We start from the raw sequence: 22014 nt of genomic DNA on the forward strand, positions 1-22014 counted from the left end.
CTCTTAATACTCTCTTTCTGTCTCCAGGAGATATAATTGAAGAATTGTACACGTACTAGGATACTTTCAACACCCTTTGCTGCACTGATATTTTTCCCTCCATTTCTCTTTTTATTTTATTTTTTTGCTGGAAGTTCCGTCAATATCCGCCAGCCTTTAAGAGACATCATGCAGCCAGGCCTCTTGGCTTGTAGTCACACCGTCCTGAACGCGCCCGATCATATCAGATTTCGGAAGCTAAACGGGGCAGGGCCTGGTTAGTACATGAATGTGAGACCGCCTGGAAATACCTAGTGCTGCAAGGTTTTACGTCTCCTGGGTAACTTTATCGTAGCTCTTAATTCTCTCTTTCTGTCTGGAGGAGATATAATTGAAGAATTGTACACGTACCCGGCTACTTTCAACACCCTTTGCTGCACTGGTATTTCTCCCTCCATTTCTCTTTTTTTTTTTTGCTGGATGTTCCGTCAAAACCCGCCAACCATTAAGAGACATCATGCAGCCCGGCCTCTTGGCTTTGCAGCCACACCGTCCTGAACGCCCCCGATCTCATCAGATCTCGGAAGCTAAACGGGGCAGGGCCTGGTCAGTACTTGGATGGGAGACCTCCTGGAAATACCAGGTGCTGCAAGCTTTTTACGTCTCCTGGGTAACTTCATCGTAGCTCTTAAAACTCTCTTTCTGTCTCCAGGAGATATAATTGAAGAATGGTACACGTACCCGGCTACTTTCAACACCCTTTGCTGCACTGGTATTTCTCCCTCCATTTCTCTTTTTTTTTTTTGCTGGATGTTCCGTCAAAACCCGCCAACCATTAAGAGACATCATGCAGCCCGGCCTCTTGGCTTGCAGCCACACCGTCCTGAACGCCCCCGATCTCATCAGATCTTGGAATTTAAACGGGGCAGGGCCTGGTCAGTACTTGGATGGGTGACCTCCTGGAAATGCCAGGTGCTGCAAGCTTTTTACGTCTCATGGGTAACTTCATCGTAGCTCTTAATACTCTCTTTCTGTCTCCAGGAGATATAATTGAAGAATTGTACACGTACCCGGCTACTTTCAACACCCTTTCCTGCACTGATATTTTTCCCTCCATTTTTCTTTTTTTTTTTTTTGCTGGAAATTCCGTCAATACCCGCCAGCCTTTAAGAGACATCATGCAGCCAGGCCTCTTGGCTTGCGGCCACACCGTCCTGAACGCGCCCGATCTCGTCAGATCTCGGAAGCTAAACGGGGCAGGGCCTGGTCAGTACTTGGATGGGAGACCTCCTAGAAATACCAGGTGCTGCAAGCCTTTTACGTCTCCTGGGTAACTTCATCGTAGCTCTTAATACTCTCTTTCTGTCTCCAGGAGATATAATTGAAGAATTGTACACGTACTAGGCTACTTTCAACACCCTTTGCTGCACTGATATTTTTCCCTCCATTTTTCTTTTTATTTTATTTTTTTGCTGGAAGTTCCGTCAATATCCGCCAGCCTTTAAGAGACATCATGCAGCCAGGCTTCTTGGCTTGTAGTCACACCGTCCTGAACGCGCCCGATCATATCAGATTTCGGAAGCTAAACGGGGCAGGGCCTGGTCAGTACTTGGATGTGTGACCTCCTGGAAATACCAGGTGCTGCAAGCTTTTTACGTCTCCTGGGTAACTTCATCGTAGCTCTTAAAACTCTCTTTCTGTCTCCAGGAGATATAATTCAAGAATTGTACACGTACCCGGCTACTTTCAACACCCTTTGCTGCACTGGTATATTTCCCTCTATTTTTCTTTTTTTTTTTTGCTGGCAGTTCCGTCAATACCCGCCAGCCTTTAAGAGATATCATGCAGCCAGGCCTCTTGGCTTGCAGCCACACCATCCTGAACGCGCCCCATCTCGTCAGATCTCGGAAGCTAAACGGGTCAGGACCTGGTCAGTACATGAATGTGAGACCTCCTTGAAATACCTCGTGCTGCAAGCTTTTACGTCTCCTGGGTAACTTTATCGTAGCTCTTAATACTCTCTATCTGTCTGGAGGAGATATAATTGAAGAATTGTACATGTACCCGGCTACTTTCAACACCCTTTGCTGCACTGATATTTTTCCCTCCCTTTTTCTATTTTTTTTTTTTTTTTTTTTTGCTGGAAGTTCCGTCAATACTTGCCAGCCTTTAAGAGACATCATGCAGCCAGGTCTCTTGGCTTGCGGCCACACCGTCCTGAACGCGCCTGATCTCATCATATCTCGGAAGCTAAACGGCGCAGGGTCTGGCCAGTACTTGGTTGGGTGACCTCCTGGAAATACCAGGTGCTGCAAGCTTTTTACGTCTCCTGGGTAACTTCATCGTAGCTCTTAATACTCTCTTTCAGTCTGGAGGAGATATTATTGAAGAATTGTACACGTACCCGGCTACTTTCAACACCCTTTGCTGCACTGGTATTTCTCCCTCCATTTCTCTTTTTTTTTTTTGCTGGAAATTCCGTCAATACCCGCCAGCCTTTAAGAGACATCATGCAGCCAGGCATCTCGGCTTGCTGCCACACCATCCTGAACGCGCCCGATCTCGTCAGATCTCGGAAGCTAAACGGGGTAGGACCTGGTCAGTACTTGAATGTGAGACCTCCTGGAAATACCTGGTGCTGCAAGCTTTTACGTCTCCTGGGTAACTTTATCGTAGCTCTTAATACTCTCTTTCAGTCTGGAGGAGATATAATTGAAGAATTGTACACGTACCCGGCTACTTTCAACACCCTTTCCTGCACTGATATTTTTCCCTCCATTTTTCTATTTATTTTTTTTGCTGGAAATTCCGTCAATACCCGCCAGCCTTTAAGAGACATCATGCAGCCAGGCCTCTTGGCTTGCGGCCACACCGTCCTGAACGCGCCCGATCTCGTCAGATCTCGGAAGCTAAACGGGGCAGGGCCTGGTCAGTACTTGGATGGGAGACCTCCTAGAAATACCAGGTGCTGCAAGCCTTTTACGTCTCCTGGGTAACTTCATCGTAGCTCTTAATACTCTCTTTCTGTCTCCAGGAGATATAATTGAAGAATTGTACACGTACTAGGCTACTTTCAACACCCTTTGCTGCACTGATATTTTTCCCTCCATTTTTCTTTTTATTTTATTTTTTTGCTGGAAGTTCCGTCAATATCCGCCAGCCTTTAAGAGACATCATGCAGCCGGGCCTCTTGGCTTTCGGCCACACCGTCCTGAACGCGCCCGATATCGTCAGATCTTGAAAGGTAAAAGGGGCAGGGCCTGGTCAGTACTTGGATGGGTGACCTCCTGGAAATACCTGGTGCTGCAAGCTTTTTTGTCTTCTGGGTAACTTCATCGTAGCTCTTAGTACTCTCTTTCTGTCTGGAGGAGATATAATTGAAGTATTGTACACGTACACGGCTACTTTCAACAGCCTTTGCTGCACTGATATTTTTCCCTCCATTTTTCTTTTTTTTTTTTGCTGGAAGTTCGTCAATATCCGCCAACCTTTAAGAGACATCATGCAGCCCGGCCTCTTGGCTTGCAGCCACACCGTCCTGAACGCCCCCGATCTCATCAGATCTTGGAATTTAAACGGGGCAGGGCCTGGTCAGTACTTGGATGGCTGACCTCCTAGAAATACCAGGTGCTGCAAGCTTTTTACGTCTCCTGGGTAACTTCATCGTAGCTCTTAATACTCTCTTTCTATCTCCTGGAGATATAATTGAAGAATTGTACACGTACCCGGCTACTTTCAACACCCTTTCCTGCACTGATATTTTTCCCTCCATTTCTCTTTTTTTTTTTTGCTGGATGTTCCGTCAAAACCCGCCAACCATTAAGAGACATCATGCAGCCCGGCCTCTTGGCTTGCAGCCACACCGTCCTGAACGCCCCCGATCTCATCAGATCTTGGAATTTAAACGGGGCAGGGCCTGGTCAGTACTTGGATGGGTGACCTCCTGGAAATGCCAGGTGCTGCAAGCTTTTTACGTCTCCTGGGTAACTTCATCGTAGCTCTTAATACTCTCTTTCTGTCTCCAGGAGATATAATTGAAGAATTGTACACGTACCCAGCTACTGTCAACACCCTTTGCTGCACTGATATTTTTCCATCCATTTTTCTTTTTTTTTTTTTTTTTTGCTGGAAGTTCGTCAATATCCGCCAACCTTTAAGAGACATCATGCAGCCCGGCCTCTTGGCTTGCAGCCACACCGTCCTGAACGCCCCCGATCTCATCAGATCTTGGAATTTAAACGGGGCAGGGCCTGGTCAGTACTTGGATGGCTGACCTCCTGGAAATACCAGGTGCTGCAAGCTTATTACGTCTCCTGGTTAACTTCATCGTAGCTCTTAAAACTCTCTTTCTGTCTCCAGGAGATATAATTGAAGAATTGTACACGTACCCGGCTACTTTCAACACCCTTTGCTGCACTGGTATATTTCCCTCTATTTTTTTTTTTTTTTTTTGCTGGAAGTTCCGTCAATACCCGCCAACCTTTAAGAGACATCATGCAGCCAGGCCTCTCGGCTTGTGGCCACACCGTCCTGAACGCGCCCGATCTCGTAAGATCTCGAAAGCTAAACGGGGCAGGACCTGGTCAGTACTTGGATGGGAGACCTCCTGGAAATACCAGGTGCTGCAAGGTTTTACGTCTCCTGGGTAACTTTATCGTAGCTCTTAATTCTCTCTTTCTGTCTGGAGGAGATATAATTGAAGAATTGTACATGTACCCGGCTACTTTCAACACCCTCTGCTGCACTGATATTTTTCCCTCCCTTTTTCTATTTTTTTTTTTTTTTTTTTTGCTGGAAGTTCCGTCAATACTTGCCAGCCTTTAAGAGACATCATGCAGCCAGGTCTCTTGGCTTGCGGCCACACCGTCCTGAATGCGCCCGATCTCGTAAGATCTCGGAAGGTAAAAGGGGCAGGGCCTGGTCAGTACTTGGATGGGTGACCTCCTGGAAATACCTGGTGCTGCAAGCTTTTTTGTCTCCTGGGTAACTTCATCGTAGCTCTTAATACTCTCTTTCTGTCTGGAGGAGACATAATTGAAGTATTGTACACGTACACAGCTACTGTCAACACCCTTTGCTGCACTGATATTTTTCCATCCATTTTTCTTTTTTTTTTTTTTTTTTTTTTTTGCTGGAAGTTCCGTCAATACCCGCCAACCTTTAAGAGACATCATGCAGCCAGGCCTCTCGGCTTGTGGCCACACCGTCCTGAATGCGCCCGATCTCGTAAGATCTCGGAAGCTAAACGGGGCAGGGCCTGGTCAGTACTTGGATGGCTGACCTCCTAGAAATACCAGGTGCTGCAAGCTTTTTACGTCTCCTGGGTAACTTCATCGTAGCTCTTAATACTCTCTTTCTGTCTGCAGGAGATATAATTGAAGAATTGTACACGTACCCGGCTACTTTCAACACCCTTTGCTGCACTGGAATTTCTCCCTCCATTTCTCTTTTTTTTTTTGCTGGATGTTCCGTCAAAACCCGCCAACCATTAAGAGACATCATGCAGCCCGGCCTCTTGGCTTGCAGCCACACCGTCCTGAATGCGCCCGATCTCATCAGATCTTGGAATTTAAACGGGGCAGGGCCTGGTCAGTACTTGGATGGGTGACCTCCTGGAAATGCCAGGTGCTGCAAGCTTTTTACGTCTCCTGGGTAACTTCATCGTAGCTCTTAATACTCTCTTTCTGTCTCCAGGAGAAATAATTGAAGAATTGTACACGTACCCGGCTACTTTCAACACCCTTTCCTGCACTGATATTTTTCCCTCCATTTTTCTATTTTTTTTTTTTTGTTTTTGCTGGAAATTCCGTCAATACCCGCCAGCCTTTAAGAGACATCATGCAGCCAGGCATCTCGGCTTGTGGCCACACCATCCTGAACTCGCCCGATCTCGTCAGATCTTGGAAGCTAAACGGGGCAGGACCTGGTCGGTACATGAATGTGAGACCTCCTGGAAATACCTGGTGCTGCAAGCTTTTACGTCTCCTGGGTAACTTTATCGTAGCTCTTAATACTCTCTATCTGTCTGGAGGAGATATAATTGAAGTATTGTACACGTACCCAGCTACTGTCAACACCCTTTGCTGCACTGATATTTTTCCATCCATTTTTCTTTTTTTTTTTTTTTTTTGCTGGAAGTTCCGTCAATACCCGCCAACCTTTAAGAGACATCATGCAGCCAGGCCTCTCGGCTTGCGGCCACACCGTCCTGAATGCGCCCGATCTCGTCAGATCTCGGAAGCTAAACGGGGCAGGGCCTGGTCAGTACTTGGATGGGAGACCTCCTAGAAATACCAGGTGCTGCAAGCCTTTTACGTCTCCTGGGTAACTTCATCGTAGCTCTTAATACTCTCTTTCTGTCTCCAGGAGATATAATTGAAGAATTGTACACGTACTAGGCTACTTTCAACACCCTTTGCTGCACTGATATTTCTCCCTCCATTTTTCTTTTTATTTTACTTTTTTGCTGGAAGTTCCGTCAATATCCGCCAGCCTTTAAGAGACATCATGCAGCCAGGCCTCTTGGCTTGTAGTCACACCGTCCTGAACGCGCCCGATCATATCAGATTTCGGAAGCTAAACGGGGCAGGGCCTGGTCAGTACTTGGATGTGTGACCTCCTGGAAATACCAGGTGCTGCAAGCTTTTTACGTCTCCTGGGTAACTTCATCGTAGCTCTTAAAACTCTCTTTCTGTCTGCAGGAGATATAATTGAAGAATTGTACACGTACACGGCTACTGTCAACACCCTTTGCTGCACTGGTATTTCTCCCTCCATTTCTCTTTTTTTTTTTTTGCTGGATGATCCGTCAAAACCCGCCAACCATTAAGAGACATCATGCAGCCCGGCCTCTTGGCTTGTAGCCACACCGTCCTGAACGCCCCCGATCTCATCAGATCTTGGAATTTAAACGGGGCAGGGCCTGGTCAGTACTTGGATGGGTGACCTCCTGGAAATGCCAGGTGCTGCAAGCTTTTTACGTCTCCTGGGTAACTTCATCGTAGCTCTTAATACTCTCTTTCTGTCTGGAGGAGATATAATTGAAGAATTGTACACGTACCCGGCTACTTTCAAAACCCATTACTGCACTGAAATTTTTCCCTCCATTTTTCTATTTCTTTTTTTTTTTTTTTTTTTATTGCTGGCAGTTCCGTCAATACCCGCCAGCCTTTAAGAGACATCATGCAGCCAGGCATCTCGGCTTGCGGCCACACCGTCCTGAACGCGTCCGATCTCGTAAGATCTCGGAAACTGAGTGGGGCAGGGCCTGGTCAGTACTTGGATGGGAGACCTCCTGGAAATACCAGGTGCTGCAAGCTTTTTACGTCGGCTGGGTAAGTTTATCGTAGCTCTTAATACTCTCTTTCTGTCTGGAGGAGATATAACTGAAGTATTGTACACGTACCCGGCTACTTTCAACACCCATTGCTGCACTGATATTTTTCCCTCCATTTTTCTATTTTTTTTTCTTTTTTTTTCTTTGATGTTCCGTCAATACCCGCCAGCCTTTTAGAGACATCATGCAGCCAGGCCTCTAGGTTTGCGGCCACACCGTCCTGAACGCGCCCGATCTCATCAGATCTCGGAAGCTAAACGGGGCAAGACCTGGTCAGTACTTGAATGTGAGACCTCCTGGAAATACCTGGTGCTGCAAGCTTTTACGTCTCCTGGGTAACTTTATCGTAGCTCTTAATACTCTCTTTCTGTCTGGAGGAGATATAATTGAAGTATTGTACACGTACCCAGCTACTGTCAACACCCTTTGCTGCACTGATATTTTTCCATCAATTTTTTTATTTTTATAATTATTTATTTTTTCTGCTGGAAGTTCCGTCAATACCCGCCAACCTTTAAGAGACATCATGCAGCCAGGCGTCTTGGCTTGCGGCCACACTGTCCTGAACGCGCCCCATCTCGTCAGCTCTCGGAAGCTAAACTGGGCAGGGCCTGGTCATTACTTGAATGTGAGACCTTCTGGAAATTCCAGGCGCTGCAAGCTTTTTTCGTCACCTGGGGAACTTCGTCGTAGCTTTTAATACTCTCTTTCTGTCTGGAGGAGATTTAATTGAAGAATTGTACACGTACCTGGCTACTTTCAACACCCTTTGCGGCACTGATTTTTTTCCCTCCGTTTTTCTTTTTTTCTTTTTATTTTTTTATTTGCTGGAAGTTCCGTCAATACCCGCCAGCCTTTAAGAGACATCATGCAGCCAGGCCTCTTGGCTTGCGGCCACACCGTCCTAAACGCCCCCAATCTCGTCAGATCTCGGAAGCTAAACGGGGCAGGGCCTGGTCAGTACTTGGATGGGAGACCTCCTAGAAATACCAGGTGCTGCAAGCCTTTTACGTCTCCTGGGTAACTTCATCGTAGCTCTTAATACTCTCTTTCTGTCTCCAGGAGATATAATTGAAGAATTGTACACGTACTAGGCTACTTTCAACACCCTTTGCTGCACTGATATTTTTCCCTCCATTTTTCTTTTTATTTTATTTTTTTGCTGGAAGTTCCGTCAATATCCGCCAGCCTTTAAGAGACATCATGCAGCCGGGCCTCTTGGCTTTCGGCCACACCGTCCTGAACGCGCCCGATATCGTCAGATCTTGAAAGGTAAAAGGGGCAGGGCCTGGTCAGTACTTGGATGGGTGACCTCCTGGAAATACCTGGTGCTGCAAGCTTTTTTGTCTTCTGGGTAACTTCATCGTAGCTCTTAGTACTCTCTTTCTGTCTGGAGGAGATATAATTGAAGTATTGTACACGTACACGGCTACTTTCAACAGCCTTTGCTGCACTGATATTTTTCCCTCCATTTTTCTTTTTTTTTTTTGCTGGAAGTTCGTCAATATCCGCCAACCTTTAAGAGACATCATGCAGCCCGGCCTCTTGGCTTGCAGCCACACCGTCCTGAACGCCCCCGATCTCATCAGATCTTGGAATTTAAACGGGGCAGGGCCTGGTCAGTACTTGGATGGGTGACCTCCTGGAAATGCCAGGTGCTGCAAGCTTTTTCGTCTCCTGGGTAACTTCATCGTAGCTCTTAATACTCTCTTTCTGTCTCCTGGAGATATAATTGAAGAATTGTACACGTACCCGGCTACTTTCAACACCCTTTCCTGCACTGATATTTTTCCCTCCATTTTTCTTTTTTTTTTTTGCTGGAAGTTCGTCAATATCCGCCAACCTTTAAGAGACGTCATGCAGCCAGGCCTCTTGGCTTGTGGCCACACCGTCCTGAATGCGCCCGATCTCGTAAGATCTCGGAAGCTAAACGGGGCAGGGCCTGGTCAGTACTTGGATGGCTGACCTCCTAGAAATACCAGGTGCTGCAAGCTTTTTACGTCTCCTGGGTAACTTCATCGTAGCTCTTAATACTCTCTTTCTGTCTGCAGGAGATATAATTGAAGAATTGTACACGTACCCGGCTACATTCAACACCCTTTGCTGCACTGGTATTTCTCCCTCCATTTCTCTTTTTTTTTTTTGCTGGATGTTCCGTCAAAACCCGCCAACCATTAAGAGACATCATGCAGCCCGGCCTCTTGGCTTGCAGCCACACCGTCCTGAACGCCCCCGATCTCATCAGATCTTGGAATTTAAACGGGGCAGGGCCTGGTCAGTACTTGGATGGGTGACCTCCTGGAAATGCCAGGTGCTGCAAGCTTTTTACGTCTCCTGGGTAACTTCATCGTAGCTCTTAATACTCTCTTTCTGTCTCCAGGAGATATAATTGAAGAATTGTACACGTACCCAGCTACTGTCAACACCCTTTGCTGCACTGATATTTTTCCATCCATTTTTCTTTTTTTTTTTTTTTTTTGCTGGAAGTTCCGTCAATATCCGCCAGCCTTTAAGAGACATCATGCAGCCAGGCCTCTTGGCTTGTAGTCACACCGTCCTGAACGCGCCCGATCATATCAGATTTCGGAAGCTAAACGGGGCAGGGCCTAGTCAGTACTTGGATGTGTGACCTCCTGGAAATACCAGGTGCTGCAAGCTTTTTACGTCTCCTGGGTAACTTCATCGTAGCTCTTAAAACTCTCTTTCTGTCTCCAGGAGATATAATTGAAGAATTGTACACGTACCCGGCTACTTTCAACACCCTTTGCTGCACTGGTATATTTCCCTCTATTTTTTTTTTTTTTTTTTGCTGGAAGTTCCGTCAATACCCGCCAACCTTTAAGAGACATCATGCAGCCAGGCCTCTCGGCTTGTGGCCACACCGTCCTGAACGCGCCCGATCTCGTAAGATCTCGAAAGCTAAACGGGGCAGGACCTGGTCAGTACTTGGATGGGAGACCTCCTGGAAATACCAGGTGCTGCAAGGTTTTACGTCTCCTGGGTAACTTTATCGTAGCTCTTAATTCTCTCTTTCTGTCTGGAGGAGATATAATTGAAGAATTGTACATGTACCCGGCTACTTTCAACACCCTTTGCTGCACTGATATTTTTCCCTCCCTTTTTCTATTTTTTTTTTTTTTTTTTTTTGCTGGAAGTTCCGTCAATACTTGCCAGCCTTTAAGAGACATCATGCAGCCAGGTCTCTTGGCTTGCGGCCACACCGTCCTGAATGCGCCCGATCTCGTAAGATCTCGGAAGGTAAAAGGGGCAGGGTCTGGTCAGTACTTGGATGGGTGACCTCCTGGAAATACCTGGTGCTGCAAGCTTTTTTGTCTCCTGGGTAACTTCATCGTAGCTCTTAATACTCTCTTTCTGTCTGGAGGAGACATAATTGAAGTATTGTACACGTACACAGCTACTGTCAACACCCTTTGCTGCACTGATATTTTTCCATCCATTTTTCTTTTTTTTTTTTTTGCTGGAAGTTCCGTCAATACCCGCCAACCTTTAAGAGACATCATGCAGCCAGGCCTCTCGGCTTGTGGCCACACCGTCCTGAATGCGCCCGATCTCGTAAGATCTCGGAAGCTAAACGGGGCAGGGCCTGGTCAGTACTTGGATGGCTGACCTCCTAGAAATACCAGGTGCTGCAAGCTTTTCACGTCTCCTGGGTAACTTCATCGTAGCTCTTAATACTCTCTTTCTGTCTGCAGGAGATATAATTGAAGAATTGTACACGTACCCGGCTACTTTCAACACCCTTTGCTGCACTGGAATTTCTCCCTCCATTTCTCTTTTTTTTTTTTGCTGGATGTTCCGTCAAAACCCGCCAACCATTAAGAGACATCATGCAGCCCGGCCTCTTGGCTTGCAGCCACACCGTCCTGAACGCCCCCGATCTCATCAGATCTTGGAATTTAAACGGGGCAGGGCCTGGTCAGTACTTGGATGGGTGACCTCCTGGAAATGCCAGGTGCTGCAAGCTTTTTACGTCTCCTGGGTAACTTCATCGTAGCTCTTAATACTCTCTTTCTGTCTCCAGGAGAAATAATTGAAGAATTGTACACGTACCCGGCTACTTTCAACACCCTTTCCTGCACTGATATTTTTCCCTCCATTTTTCTATTTTTTTTTTGCTGGAAATTCCGTCAATACCCGCCAGCCTTTAAGAGACATCATGCAGCCAGGCATCTCGGCTTGTGGCCACACCATCCTGAACTCGCCCGATCTCGTCAGATCTTGGAAGCTAAACGGGGCAGGACCTGGTCGGTACATGAATGTGAGACCTCCTGGAAATACCTGGTGCTGCAAGCTTTTACGTCTCCTGGGTAACTTTATCGTAGCTCTTAATACTCTCTATCTGTCTGGAGGAGATATAATTGAAGTATTGTACACGTACCCAGCTACTGTCAACACCCTTTGCTGCACTGATATTTTTCCATCCATTTTTCTTTTTTTTTTTTTTTTTTGCTGGAAGTTCCGTCAATACCCGCCAACCTTTAAGAGACATCATGCAGCCAGGCCTCTCGGCTTGCGGCCACACCGTCCTGAATGCGCCCGATCTCGTCAGATCTCGGAAGCTAAACGGGGCAGGGCCTGGTCAGTACTTGGATGGGAGACCTCCTAGAAATACCAGGTGCTGCAAGCCTTTTACGTCTCCTGGGTAACTTCATCGTAGCTCTTAATACTCTCTTTCTGTCTCCAGGAGATATAATTGAAGAATTGTACACGTACTAGGCTACTTTCAACACCCTTTGCTGCACTGATATTTCTCCCTCCATTTTTCTTTTTATTTTATTTTTTTGCTGGAAGTTCCGTCAATATCCGCCAGCCTTTAAGAGACATCATGCAGCCAGGCCTCTTGGCTTGTAGTCACACCGTCCTGAACGCGCCCGATCATATCAGATTTCGGAAGCTAAACGGGGCAGGGCCTGGTCAGTACTTGGATGTGTGACCTCCTGGAAATACCAGGTGCTGCAAGCTTTTTACGTCTCCTGGGTAACTTCATCGTAGCTCTTAAAACTCTCTTTCTGTCTCCAGGAGATATAATTGAAGAATTGTACACGTACACGGCTACTGTCAACACCCTTTGCTGCACTGGTATTTCTCCCTCCATTTCTCTTTTTTTTTTTTTGCTGGATGATCCGTCAAAACCCGCCAACCATTAAGAGACATCATGCAGCCCGGCCTCTTGGCTTGTAGCCACACCGTCCTGAACGCCCCCGATCTCATCAGATCTTGGAATTTAAACGGGGCAGGGCCTGGTCAGTACTTGGATGGGTGACCTCCTGGAAATGCCAGGTGCTGCAAGCTTTTTACGTCTCCTGGGTAACTTCATCGTAGCTCTTAATACTCTCTTTCTGTCTGGAGGAGATATAATTGAAGAATTGTACACGTACCCGGCTACTTTCAAAACCCATTACTGCACTGATATTTTTCCCTCCATTTTTCTATTTCTTTTTTTTTTTTTTTTTTTATTGCTGGCAGTTCCGTCAATACCCGCCAGCCTTTAAGAGACATCATGCAGCCAGGCATCTCGGCTTGCGGCCACACCGTCCTGAACGCGTCCGATCTCGTAAGATCTCGGAAACTGAGTGGGGCAGGGCCTGGTCAGTACTTGGATGGGAGACCTCCTGGAAATACCAGGTGCTGCAAGCTTTTTACGTCGGCTGGGTAAGTTTATCGTAGCTCTTAATACTCTCTTTCTGTCTGGAGGAGATATAACTGAAGTATTGTACACGTACCCGGCTACTTTCAACACCCATTGCTGCACTGATATTTTTCCCTCCATTTTTCTATTTTTTTTTCTTTTTTTTTCTTTGATGTTCCGTCAATACCCGCCAGCCTTTTAGAGACATCATGCAGCCAGGCCTCTAGGTTTGCGGCCACACCGTCCTGAACGCGCCCGATCTCATCAGATCTCGGAAGCTAAACGGGGCAAGACCTGGTCAGTACTTGAATGTGAGACCTCCTGGAAATACCTGGTGCTGCAAGCTTTTACGTCTCCTGGGTAACTTTATCGTAGCTCTTAATACTCTCTTTCTGTCTGGAGGAGATATAATTGAAGTATTGTACACGTACCCAGCTACTGTCAACACCCTTTGCTGCACTGATATTTTTCCATCAATTTTTTTATTTTTATAATTATTTATTTTTTCTGCTGGAAGTTCCGTCAATACCCGCCAACCTTTAAGAGACATCATGCAGCCAGGCGTCTTGGCTTGCGGCCACACTGTCCTGAACGCGCCCCATCTCGTCAGCTCTCGGAAGCTAAACTGGGCAGGGCCTGGTCATTACTTGAATGTGAGACCTTCTGGAAATTCCAGGCGCTGCAAGCTTTTTTCGTCACCTGGGGAACTTCGTCGTAGCTTTTAATACTCTCTTTCTGTCTGGAGGAGATTTAATTGAAGAATTGTACACGTACCTGGCTACTTTCAACACCCTTTGCGGCACTGATTTTTTTCCCTCCGTTTTTCTTTTTTTCTTTTTATTTTTTTATTTGCTGGAAGTTCCGTCAATACCCGCCAGCCTTTAAGAGACATCATGCAGCCAGGCATCTCGGCTTGCTGCCACACCATCCTGAACGCGCCCGATCTCGTCAGATCTCGGAAGCTAAACGGGGTAGGACCTGGTCAGTACTTGAATGTGAGACCTCCTGGAAATACCTGGTGCTGCAAGCTTTTACGTCTCCTGGGTAACTTTATCGTAGCTCTTAATACTCTCTTTCAGTCTGGAGGAGATATAATTGAAGAATTGTACACGTACCCGGCTACTTTCAACACCCTTTCCTGCACTGATATTTTTCCCTCCATTTTTCTATTTTTTTTTTTTTTTTTATGCTGGAAATTCCGTCAATACCCGCCAGCCTTTAAGAGACATCATGCAGCCAGGCATCTCGGCTTGCGGCCACACCGTCCTGAACGTGCCCGATCTCGTCAGACCTTAGAAACTAAATGGGCCAGGGCCTGGTTAGTACTTGGATGGGTGACCTCCAGGAAATACCAGGTGATGCAAGCTTTTTACGTCTCCTGGGTAACTTCATCGTAGCTCTTAATACTCTTTATCTGTCTGGAGGAGATATAATTGAAGTATTGTACACTTTGTCTTAGGGACAGTCTGGCTAGCAGTGACTGAGTGGTTGACAGACGACAAGCAATGGAATGTACGTGCTCTGTGATGTCATAGCAGTCAGCTGAGAGAGGCTCGTCATGTCATCGCTGAGCTGTCTGTCTGTCTGTCTGTCTGTCTGTCTCTCTCTCTCTCTTTCTCTCTCTCTCTCTCTCTCTCTCTTCCTCTCAATTCAATTCATTTGTATTGTCAAAGCAATTGGACATACATACATACATATATTTATATATATATATACATACATACATACATCCATACATGCTAGAAAGTCATTACAATGTTATCTTAAAGGCTAACTAAGCAGAACATATATCATTATAGAACAGAGTTCATAGGTCAACACATGGTTTTAGGGAACAGGCACGTAGGTCATACCGTTTGACAATGTCTCCAAGGTTCTCATCGTAAATAACAAACAGAAATCAAACTATCTTCTGGGCTGACCTTCTAGCTTGACCGTATCTTTCTTAAGTATACAAGAGAGAAAAACAGGTGTAAGAAAATAATTTCTAATTTTCCTTCTACACATATATACATACATACATACATATGTAGCGTTATGTTGGGTGTATTTGGATAAGAGCATTTGGGCTCTGAGCTGAAGCACTGATCTAAAGAAGACCGCTCCCCCCCCAAAGTTATCAGATTTCCTTAGCTCATCAGCTTGGAACTGGTTTGCATCAAAGTGACAGTTTTGGGGAGGATGGCACCGAGAAGAGGCCAAATAGTTTGGAATTCTGCTATGAGATGTCTGGAGAAAGGGGCCTGTAGGTGATAAAAACTCTTTGAAGTGGATGAGAGCCGAAATCCCGACATAGAGCTACGAACCCAGGCCAACCGGCATTTCCAAAAGATGGCATGGATTGACATCAGTCATAAATAAAGCCTCCCTCCAATAGGACACTGGGGGCTGAAACCGAAATCCAATCTCAAGAACTCAGGGACCAATCACCTACTGATCTGACAGACTTTAAGGAACAGCGGACAGTCTTTCTCTCTCTCTCTCTCTCACCTGAACCAGAAACTCGCTGCCACAGCTCAACCTGTAGCTCTGTTGCCAGAACCGGAATCAGAAACCAACCAAGTCTTTGCCGGCAACAGAAGAGTTAAACTGGGAGAAGGAGATTGAGCGAAGAATTATTTTAAAGGACTTTATTAAATAAATAACTTCACAGACCCACCTGATCAGTGGAGTTTTACAGCTGGACAATTGACTAAGTCGACTGAATACGAAAGTGTCAGTCACTTAAATAGCTATTTGAGTCTTAAGAAACTTGACCCTTGGAACAAACAGGGCCCTGCTTTCCTCAAAGACTTCGTCTTCAAGTAACTACGGTGGAACCATGCTTACAAAGAAGATTTTGTGCACAACCTTGGAGCCTTCAAACCAATGGAAAATCTGTTTGGAAAAGACTCTACATTCGCGAAACCCCAACTTCCAGGTGCATCGACTGAGTGGAAGTTCTTGGACAAAGCCGAACCGGACTGCCTTTGTTCCAAACCACACGGACCTCGTGCCGTGTGCTGTTATCTGAGCCCGAAGCCAGAGAGGCCTCTCTGCGACGAAGTTCACATAAGTTTAACAGTTTGGAGTTTGTGATTCATGACATTTGAGAAATCAATTAGAAATGTTAATCTGTGATTCATAACTCTAGAATGTGTAATATCATTTAGTTTTCTTAAATATAAATGTGAGTTGCATTAAACTGTTTTGTTGATAATTTTAGAAATAAAATCTGTCAACGCCGAGAAATATCTTCTCATTCCTGTTTAACTGTTTAGTCTGAAATTGACACAAGTTAATAGACATTAGATTATTGGTGGCCCTGCCTATCCTTAATCATTGAATAATAATCAGTTAAGGGAAATTGTGGTAACAAATAGGATCTTTCTCGGCACCTAAACGTAAATGAGACTGATATATATATAACGAGAAGTTACCTGACATAAATACTAACCTGCGTAGTTATTGAATGTCTGACTAATAATACTAACGAGAGACTCACCTTCGTCTTACTAACCGGTATTGTAGTCAATGTGTTTATAACCTTTTTTGTTTAACGATTTGTTAAACGGAATGTACGTGCTCTGTGATGTCATAGCAGTAAGCTGAGAGAGGCTCGTCATGTCATCGCTGAGCTGGCTGGCTGGCTCTCTGTGTGTGTGTGTGTGTGTGTGTGTGTGTGTGTGTCTCTCTCTGTCTGTCTGTCTGTCTGTCTGTCTGTCTCTCTCTCTCTTACTCTCTCTCTCTCCCTCTCAATTCAATTCATTTGTATTGTCAAAGCAATTGGACATGCATACATACATACATACATATATATGGAAAATAAACAATATGTGTACATCTCTTTCTGCATTAGTGGTGCCCTCACAGATGTGCAAGTTACATGACAGACAGACAGACAGACACACACACACTTTCACACACAGACAGACAGACACAGACACACACAGACACACACACACATACTTTGACAGACAGACAGACAGACACACGCATATTATGGGTCTTTGTTGGGTAGTGAAATGGGTAGCATCAGTCGCAGTGTGGGTAATGTCAGGGAGCCAATCATAGTCCCCGTTATTTGCATATCGTGGCGCAAAGCATTCTGGGAAAAGCAACTAAACACGTTTAGTCATGTATTTGTCCATAGTTTACACATGAGATGAAAGAGACAGTATGACGTGTTGAGCACCTAGGATTCCTCATGTGTATGTGAGGGGCAGAGGAACCGGATCCCAAGTGTGCGTCCCAGGTGCTATAGGTTTCAAAGCATGCAGGGGAATAGGCACCCCACCCTGACACGTATATAAGATTGGATAGGGAGATATAAATAGCAATGGGGAGACTCTTGTACTTGGTGTGGCTCTATCCATATAGTGGGGCCAGCAGGTGCAGCAATAGAAGCTCAGCCTGGGGAGACTGGATTTAGCATTTCCTCTCCATTTTGATAACTATCCATAATCATTTCTGCAAAATACTTCTATGATACCTATGTATGTTTTTTACTTGTACTATATTATACTATCAAGTATCAGTGTACACATACAATGTGACCTGTTACATTAATACAGAGGCCACGGAAGGCCAGATCACTAATAGCCACTGTCCCCTGATATTACACTTTTTTACAATCACTTTGGCACTCATTTCAGAACCTTGATGTCATTTTTCAAAACTCTAGACACTAAACTCACACCCGATGATCAAAATGCACATTTTTCAAAACTCTAACACTTTTTTACAATTGCTTGGATACAATACACATCAACCTCAGATCATTTGTTCATTGAACTAAAATGACACAACTTAACATCAAAGTATTACCATTTCAAAATGCAATTCACACATTACATCTGAGATCACTGTCTATTCATTTCATTACAAAGATGTAACTATCAATTGATACAGCTGCTCAAAATGATAAGTGACTGTTGCATTACTCTTAATGCATAATTTTATGGAAACTGACAAACAATATTCCATGTTTCGATCATGAAAGTTTCAGGATAATGAGATCCATTGACATCAATAAACGAGGAGCATGAACCAGTTTGACTACATTATCTATGGATGTAATATTTCATCATCATTCATCATCATGTAGCACTTTTCCACACCATGTTTGCAGTGTGGAAGGAAAGTTAGAATTTTTTTCTCTAATACCTGTTTTTCTCTCTTGTATACTTAAGAAAGATAAGGTCAAGCTAGAAGGTCAGGCCAGAAGGTAGTTTGATTTCTGTTTGTTATTTACGATGAGAATCTTGGAGACAATGTCAAACAGTATGATTGAAGTGCCTGCTCCCTAATCCATGTGTTGATCTATGAACTCTGTCCTATAATGATATAAATTCTGCTTAGCTAACTTTTAAGATAACATAGTAATGACTTTCTGATTATAACCAGCTCTTTGATTTTTGTGTATAAAAGCTCTGACTGTTAAAATGAAGGCAGAGCGACTTTGGGATCTACTTGAGTCACTGTTCCTCTCCACGCTGCGTGTATTAAAGGCATTGCAACTAACGCTCCAACCTGGTTGAAGATGATTGTTCTTCCACATCAGATTTGACATTACTGTATGTATGCAGGCCCTTGTAATTGCTTTTCCAATACTGCCAACTGGTTATTGATGATTGATTTCACATTGTGGTACGAGTATCGAGTGAAATGAGTGCTATCCACCCCAGCAACACAGTGATAACATGGAGCCGGCAAGTCATCCAGGTCACAATAGAGGTCAAGCAGTGGGAGGAGGAAGACGTGGTGGTCAAAGGAATGGAAGGGGACATGCACCCCTTCTGAGAGGTGGTCGTGGGCCTCGTCATAGAGGAGGGCTTAGGCCTCACCAGAGAGGCAGCCATGGGCCTCATTTGAGAGGTGTTGGGGGAACGTGGTAGAGGACAAGGCCACGGACCAGACAGCGGCAGCAACAGCAAATAGTGTCCAGTGAAATCCGAGAAATAGTTGTAGAGCATGTTGTAAATCATGGCATGACCATGACTGAGGCAGCTACAATGATTCAATCAAACCTCAGAATCAACTCAGGATCAACTGTGGCCTCAATCATCAGAAATTTCCGTACTGAGAAGCGGCAAGTCTTCAGCATGCACTAAACATTAGGCTACTCTCAATTGTCAAATGACTGTATACTGCATACCAATGTGTAGCACAGAGTATAGTGTGCCTTTTGAAAGAAATGCAGACAGAGTGAAGCAGCTGATGACTGAGTATGTTCAGGTATGTTCAGTTTCAAGATGCCTCTTGTGAAAAATGGTTGTGAGAACCTGAACCTGAACACAGGGCTGATGGAAATTCAGAAGTACAGTAATCAATCCTTTGTTTTACACTAAGCCAGGTGAGGAACACTGCAGTTGACATTTTACTGTAGTTTTGTTCTTTTTTGTAGCTAATTATTGTTGCATGGCTTCAAAGAAACCTATGGTGTGATTTGATTGTATTGCATCAATACATTTCAGATTTTGTTCAATGATTCCACTGTGTCTGTAGTATTCTCTCTACTAGTCCTTTTACAGTGATGTATTTATGTGTAGTACCATAATGAAACATGTATCACATATTTTGTACTACAATATTTAATGATTGTACGAACAACTACACAGTGAAACTATCGGTATCTTCTGTGTGGGTGATCTAAATAAATGTTACTATGGTATTTCATGATAAATGAATTATTTGAACCAACAAGTCTGCAAGTGCAAGGTTTCTTTAAAGATATGAATGCACAATGCAATGTTTTGAACATTGGACAGCCTGTGTTACAAGTGATGACCGTTTTGAGTTTTGTGTCTAGAGTTTTGAAAAATGACATCAAGGTTCTGAAATGAGTGACAAAGTGATTGTAAAAAACTGTATATTCATCCTATTTAATGTGCTCTTTTAAAATGTACTTTTCTTTTTTATGTTGCCATTTCTGTTCTACCAATGTTTCAGTTGTTAGCCAAAGATTGACAGAGTACATCTCATACACACAGGCCAGACAGCAAGGATTACTTTTTGAAATTCAATTACAAATGCTGCATGAACTCATCAATACGATTAGAGCTCCTGAAAGCAATATAACTAACTCACTCTACAGCATCTCATTAGCAGTGAAAAGAAACCAAGAAAGTTGGGACAGTCGACTGTTTACCACTATGTAACATCACCTTTTCTTTTAATAACACTTATTAAGCACTTGGGCACTGAAGACACCACTTGGTTAAGTTTAGCAAGCGGGATTTCCCCCCATTCATCCATTATGCATTTCCTCAGCTGCGCAACTGCACAGGGCCTTCGTTGTCTTAATTTGCACTTCATAGTGCGCCACACATTCTCAATTCGGAGACAGGTCAGGACTGCAGGCAGGCCATGCTAGCACCCGCACTCTCTGCCTACGCAACCATGCGCTTGTAATCTGGGCAGAATGTGGTTTGGCGTTATCCTGCTGAAAAATGCAGGGACGTCCCTGGAAAAGACGATGTCTGGATGGCAGCATATGTTGCTCCAAAATGTGTACATCTCTTTCTGCAAAAATGGTGCCCTCACAGATGTGCGAGTTACATGACAGACAGACACTCATACACACTGTCACACCCACACACACACACACACTTTCACAGACAGACACACGCACACACACTCACTTTCACACAGAGACAGACACACAAACACAGAGACAGACACACACACACTCACTTTCACACAGAGACACACAAACACATACACTTTCACACAGACACACACACACATACATACATACATACATATATAAGGAAAAGAAACAATACATTTAAAAATCACAAAAAGATGTAATAAAGTACAGAAAATCTAAATGTAATAAAATGTGATCTTTAATACACACAAATATGTATGGCTGGTCGGATGCGTCTTGGACTCGGGTTCCTCTTCATTACGTATAATGCTTTTGCCTTTTGCTATAGCTTTCCGTGGAGGGGATCGTGGGTGAGTTTGTACCATTCTTGGGAGGCTCTGCCTTGTTGGGGCGGAGCTGTGATCCAGGTGAACAGCAGATCGGACATAGGTGGGCATGTGGGCGGAGGAGGAAGGCCGGTCAAGCAAATAAGCTTGCTAAGGTACGCAGCAGCAGCAAGCAGCCCCACCATCCAGTCAGCCAGCCAGTCTGGCTGGCAGTGACTGAGTGGTTGACAGACGGCAAGCAACGGAATGTACGTGCTCTGTGATGTCATAGGAGTCACCTGAGAGAGATGTTTGTGATGTCATCGCTGAGCTGGCTGGCTCTGTGTGTCTTGCTGGCTGTGTGTGTGTGTGTGAGAGAGAGAGAGACTTTTTGACTTTTATCAGACTTCATTGCCTGTTTGCAACACGCAATAATTCATACAAAAGAAAATAAATAAATAAATAAAAAAGTGTTCCCCTTTGTTTGTCTCCCCCCAACAAGCATTAACTCCGCCACTGATCTGTACACTTTTAAAGAAAGCAACCCAATACACACAACAAAACAACCATCAAATACTAAACCCTATAAATGAATTACATAATAAAAACCAACTCCCCGTCATACAATTCACAAAGGGCATCATTAATACACCAGACCTGTTCAAAACTCTCCAAATCATTCATCAGCCTGTAATAGTTAAACTCTAGTCTGACTCTGCACTTGACCAGCATGGCAAACACTCTCACTGCATCCTCACTGCCCTCCCCACACACTCTGTTCTTCCTAGTCTTATAGACGGCCATTTTAGCCTGGCCCAGCAAGAAGTTTACCAGCTGGTCCACATGTTTGGTCCTTCTGGTGTATCGCGCCCCTAAAATAAAAACCTTTGTGTTAAAAATCAGGTTAAGATCAGTAAAAAGACGAGTTAAAAGACTAAAAATGGGTGACAACCGAGAGCAAGTGCTGAAACAGTGAAACACGGTCTCTCTCTGAGCACAGAATGGGCAGGCGTCGGACACAGCAGGGTTAAGAACAGTAATAAAAGAATTGACAGCAATAATGGTGTGTAACACCCTCCACTGCAGATTGCCAGCTCTCTTATTGAGGGGGGCTTGTACAGGCTTCTCCAGGCGGGCGCAGTGTCTTCCCCCA

General features: G+C 44.7%; 8 non-coding genes and 36 pseudogenes across 8 annotated transcripts; all 44 read left to right on the forward strand.

Moving 5' to 3' along the window:
- Positions 1-186: 186 nt before the first annotated feature.
- LOC136722023 (uncharacterized) lies at positions 187-305 on the forward strand (annotated as a pseudogene).
- A 210-nt stretch (positions 306-515) lies between these two features.
- On the forward strand, positions 516-634 carry LOC136722041 (5S ribosomal RNA). The gene has a single exon (XR_010806204.1). It is a non-coding gene; the product is annotated as a 5S ribosomal RNA (ribosomal RNA).
- A 210-nt stretch (positions 635-844) lies between these two features.
- LOC136722064 (uncharacterized) lies at positions 845-963 on the forward strand (annotated as a pseudogene).
- A 212-nt stretch (positions 964-1175) lies between these two features.
- On the forward strand, positions 1176-1294 carry LOC136721922 (5S ribosomal RNA). The gene has a single exon (XR_010806188.1). It is a non-coding gene; the product is annotated as a 5S ribosomal RNA (ribosomal RNA).
- A 216-nt stretch (positions 1295-1510) lies between these two features.
- On the forward strand, positions 1511-1629 carry LOC136721944 (uncharacterized; annotated as a pseudogene).
- Positions 1630-1839: 210 nt separating this feature from the next.
- LOC136722029 (uncharacterized) lies at positions 1840-1958 on the forward strand (annotated as a pseudogene).
- A 220-nt stretch (positions 1959-2178) lies between these two features.
- Positions 2179-2297, forward strand: LOC136721972 (uncharacterized; annotated as a pseudogene).
- Positions 2298-2507: 210 nt separating this feature from the next.
- Positions 2508-2626, forward strand: LOC136721915 (uncharacterized; annotated as a pseudogene).
- Positions 2627-2837: 211 nt separating this feature from the next.
- LOC136721935 (5S ribosomal RNA) lies at positions 2838-2956 on the forward strand. The gene has a single exon (XR_010806189.1). It is a non-coding gene; the product is annotated as a 5S ribosomal RNA (ribosomal RNA).
- A 216-nt stretch (positions 2957-3172) lies between these two features.
- Positions 3173-3291, forward strand: LOC136722005 (uncharacterized; annotated as a pseudogene).
- Positions 3292-3499: 208 nt separating this feature from the next.
- LOC136721928 (uncharacterized) lies at positions 3500-3618 on the forward strand (annotated as a pseudogene).
- A 210-nt stretch (positions 3619-3828) lies between these two features.
- LOC136722065 (uncharacterized) lies at positions 3829-3947 on the forward strand (annotated as a pseudogene).
- A 215-nt stretch (positions 3948-4162) lies between these two features.
- Positions 4163-4281, forward strand: LOC136721903 (uncharacterized; annotated as a pseudogene).
- A 210-nt stretch (positions 4282-4491) lies between these two features.
- LOC136721924 (uncharacterized) lies at positions 4492-4610 on the forward strand (annotated as a pseudogene).
- Positions 4611-4829: 219 nt separating this feature from the next.
- LOC136722052 (5S ribosomal RNA) lies at positions 4830-4948 on the forward strand. Its single transcript, XR_010806214.1, has one exon. It is a non-coding gene; the product is annotated as a 5S ribosomal RNA (ribosomal RNA).
- A 221-nt stretch (positions 4949-5169) lies between these two features.
- On the forward strand, positions 5170-5288 carry LOC136722058 (uncharacterized; annotated as a pseudogene).
- Positions 5289-5497: 209 nt separating this feature from the next.
- LOC136722048 (5S ribosomal RNA) lies at positions 5498-5616 on the forward strand. The gene has a single exon (XR_010806210.1). It is a non-coding gene; the product is annotated as a 5S ribosomal RNA (ribosomal RNA).
- Positions 5617-5835: 219 nt separating this feature from the next.
- LOC136722001 (uncharacterized) lies at positions 5836-5954 on the forward strand (annotated as a pseudogene).
- A 215-nt stretch (positions 5955-6169) lies between these two features.
- LOC136722073 (5S ribosomal RNA) lies at positions 6170-6288 on the forward strand. The gene has a single exon (XR_010806219.1). It is a non-coding gene; the product is annotated as a 5S ribosomal RNA (ribosomal RNA).
- Positions 6289-6504: 216 nt separating this feature from the next.
- LOC136721946 (uncharacterized) lies at positions 6505-6623 on the forward strand (annotated as a pseudogene).
- A 211-nt stretch (positions 6624-6834) lies between these two features.
- Positions 6835-6953, forward strand: LOC136721895 (uncharacterized; annotated as a pseudogene).
- A 226-nt stretch (positions 6954-7179) lies between these two features.
- LOC136721954 (uncharacterized) lies at positions 7180-7298 on the forward strand (annotated as a pseudogene).
- Positions 7299-7517: 219 nt separating this feature from the next.
- Positions 7518-7636, forward strand: LOC136721940 (uncharacterized; annotated as a pseudogene).
- A 223-nt stretch (positions 7637-7859) lies between these two features.
- LOC136722030 (uncharacterized) lies at positions 7860-7978 on the forward strand (annotated as a pseudogene).
- Positions 7979-8201: 223 nt separating this feature from the next.
- On the forward strand, positions 8202-8320 carry LOC136721909 (uncharacterized; annotated as a pseudogene).
- Positions 8321-8536: 216 nt separating this feature from the next.
- On the forward strand, positions 8537-8655 carry LOC136722006 (uncharacterized; annotated as a pseudogene).
- Positions 8656-8863: 208 nt separating this feature from the next.
- LOC136722067 (uncharacterized) lies at positions 8864-8982 on the forward strand (annotated as a pseudogene).
- Positions 8983-9190: 208 nt separating this feature from the next.
- On the forward strand, positions 9191-9309 carry LOC136722059 (uncharacterized; annotated as a pseudogene).
- Positions 9310-9519: 210 nt separating this feature from the next.
- On the forward strand, positions 9520-9638 carry LOC136722068 (uncharacterized; annotated as a pseudogene).
- Positions 9639-9854: 216 nt separating this feature from the next.
- On the forward strand, positions 9855-9973 carry LOC136721982 (uncharacterized; annotated as a pseudogene).
- A 210-nt stretch (positions 9974-10183) lies between these two features.
- Positions 10184-10302, forward strand: LOC136721925 (uncharacterized; annotated as a pseudogene).
- Positions 10303-10522: 220 nt separating this feature from the next.
- Positions 10523-10641, forward strand: LOC136721904 (uncharacterized; annotated as a pseudogene).
- A 211-nt stretch (positions 10642-10852) lies between these two features.
- On the forward strand, positions 10853-10971 carry LOC136722060 (uncharacterized; annotated as a pseudogene).
- Positions 10972-11181: 210 nt separating this feature from the next.
- LOC136722069 (uncharacterized) lies at positions 11182-11300 on the forward strand (annotated as a pseudogene).
- Positions 11301-11510: 210 nt separating this feature from the next.
- On the forward strand, positions 11511-11629 carry LOC136722002 (uncharacterized; annotated as a pseudogene).
- A 215-nt stretch (positions 11630-11844) lies between these two features.
- LOC136721898 (5S ribosomal RNA) lies at positions 11845-11963 on the forward strand. Its single transcript, XR_010806186.1, has one exon. It is a non-coding gene; the product is annotated as a 5S ribosomal RNA (ribosomal RNA).
- Positions 11964-12179: 216 nt separating this feature from the next.
- LOC136721948 (uncharacterized) lies at positions 12180-12298 on the forward strand (annotated as a pseudogene).
- A 211-nt stretch (positions 12299-12509) lies between these two features.
- Positions 12510-12628, forward strand: LOC136721896 (uncharacterized; annotated as a pseudogene).
- Positions 12629-12854: 226 nt separating this feature from the next.
- On the forward strand, positions 12855-12973 carry LOC136721955 (uncharacterized; annotated as a pseudogene).
- A 219-nt stretch (positions 12974-13192) lies between these two features.
- Positions 13193-13311, forward strand: LOC136721941 (uncharacterized; annotated as a pseudogene).
- Positions 13312-13534: 223 nt separating this feature from the next.
- LOC136722031 (uncharacterized) lies at positions 13535-13653 on the forward strand (annotated as a pseudogene).
- Positions 13654-13876: 223 nt separating this feature from the next.
- On the forward strand, positions 13877-13995 carry LOC136721916 (uncharacterized; annotated as a pseudogene).
- A 218-nt stretch (positions 13996-14213) lies between these two features.
- On the forward strand, positions 14214-14332 carry LOC136721984 (uncharacterized; annotated as a pseudogene).
- A 6502-nt stretch (positions 14333-20834) lies between these two features.
- LOC136722039 (U5 spliceosomal RNA) lies at positions 20835-20949 on the forward strand. The gene has a single exon (XR_010806202.1). It is a non-coding gene; the product is annotated as a U5 spliceosomal RNA (small nuclear RNA).
- The last annotated feature ends 1065 nt before the right edge of the window (positions 20950-22014 follow it).

Source organism: Amia ocellicauda, unplaced genomic scaffold (assembly GCF_036373705.1).
Source record: "Amia ocellicauda isolate fAmiCal2 unplaced genomic scaffold, fAmiCal2.hap1 HAP1_SCAFFOLD_124, whole genome shotgun sequence".
NCBI lineage: Eukaryota > Metazoa > Chordata > Actinopteri > Amiiformes > Amiidae > Amia > Amia ocellicauda.